This window comes from Gekko japonicus, unplaced genomic scaffold (assembly GCF_001447785.1).
Source record: "Gekko japonicus isolate JY-2015 unplaced genomic scaffold, Gekko_japonicus_V1.1 scaffold22420, whole genome shotgun sequence".
NCBI lineage: Eukaryota > Metazoa > Chordata > Lepidosauria > Squamata > Gekkonidae > Gekko > Gekko japonicus.
This window is the reverse complement of record NW_015191369.1, coordinates 1-1,549: the sequence shown is the minus strand read 5'-3', so window position 1 is coordinate 1,549 and position 1,549 is coordinate 1. Positions and strand designations below refer to the sequence as shown.

Here is a 1,549-nt window from a genome sequence, read left to right as displayed (position 1 = left end):
ATACAACATACTTTCAGTATATATACTCACACACACACACGCACAAATTCCCCAGTAATTTTACAAGAAATGGTAATGAGCAAATGGGTGTATCTTATCAAATATTTTTTCAATCCAAAAAGAAATGAGTAATATCCAATATTTAGTAAATCAGGTTCCATGGAGTTCCTCTTAGTTCCTGCTGCAGAGGTTGATTCGGGTCACTGTAGAACGTTACGGATGCCTGGACTGCCTGGTGAACAACGCTGGACAAGGTGAGTGACGTCCAGACTTTTGGGGCCTAGGAGGAATCACTGGGTTATTTGTGTCTGGATGGGAGGTTATTTCCTGTTTATTCAAAAGCCAGAATGGATTTTGTCCTATAAAGGGTTCGAAAAAGTATAACTTCTCAGGTGGCTGTTTACAAAGAAATACTGGTTACATCTCCAGCACGTATCCTCTGTCATACCATCTATAAGGGCTAATTTATGGGGAGTTAGGTACCATTGGAGAAGTAATTTATACATGTTTTCTTTCAGACTCGTTTCCAGTAGTCTAGTATCAGCTGTTTCCCAAAGCCAACCCCATTCCTCTTCTGTGGTCGTAATTTGCAAATCCTTCCCCCATTTCCTAGTATAGCTCAATGGACTACTGTCCATATTAACTAGCCAAGAATACAACCATGCAATAGAGAACAGTAATTCAAAAGATATTTTAGATCTTAGACCTGCATATTTCTTTCAAAGTGCATGGACTAAATGTCTGATTGGAAAAGAAACTGAAATAATGGGGGCTTTATCCCGTCCCCCATCTTAAACCCACTTCCATTTTAAATCCTCTTGCAAACAGCTTATAAAGAAACGATAGATGACGTGAGTGCCCAGGACTTCCTCAACCTCATGGAAATCAACACTGTGAGCTGTTTGTTAGCATCCAAGGTGAGTGTTTCTAACTTCTAAGGAGTTTCCCTCTTCCCTGAGGGGAGATGACATCCTGCGGAGTTGAAAGTCCAGTGGAAGAACCTGGAATGCTGGAATGGTACCCTGAGGTGTAGTGCTGCTATCCCTGTGTCCATCAGTTCTCTGCTGATCAAATCAAAACAATGGGGATGGGCCATGGCTGGGGGCCAGGGTTGCACCCAAAGGGTTTATCCCCGCAGTCTCCAGTTGCAAGGATTCCTGCTAGCTGTGCTGGGAAGCATCTCTGCCAATGGACGATTCTAAGCTAGGGCAGCTTCATAAGCTTCTATTTTGAGATCTGGCAGACTGTTTCTATTTCTCCTTTGTGTACAGTATGCACTGCCCTACTTGCGGGAAACGAAAGGAAACATCATCAACATAGCAAGTATTTCTGGTGTCTTCGGGGAGAGGAATTTTGTGTCATATGCCTCAAGCAAGGTAATCCTGACCCAAAGACAGAATCCTCCCCCCCCCCCTTATTGCTTCTACTCTTGAGCCTTTAATAGCAGCGTGTCTGGCAGATGAAGGCTTGCTCAGCATGGAGATAGCCACTGATAGTGTCTGCGAAAAGCTCCACCTGTGGGCTCTTGTAGATCAGGTTGCTCCTAAAG

The 1,549-nt window shown here is 43.7% G+C and overlaps 1 long non-coding RNA gene across 1 annotated transcript; it reads left to right on the top strand.

Annotated features, from left to right (window-relative positions):
- Window positions 1-185: 185 nt before the first annotated feature.
- LOC107125000 lies at window positions 186-1,371 on the top strand. The gene is made up of 3 exons (XR_001483007.1): window positions 186-254; window positions 829-917; window positions 1,272-1,371. It is a non-coding gene; the product is annotated as an uncharacterized LOC107125000 (long non-coding RNA).
- Window positions 1,372-1,549: the final 178 nt, after the last annotated feature.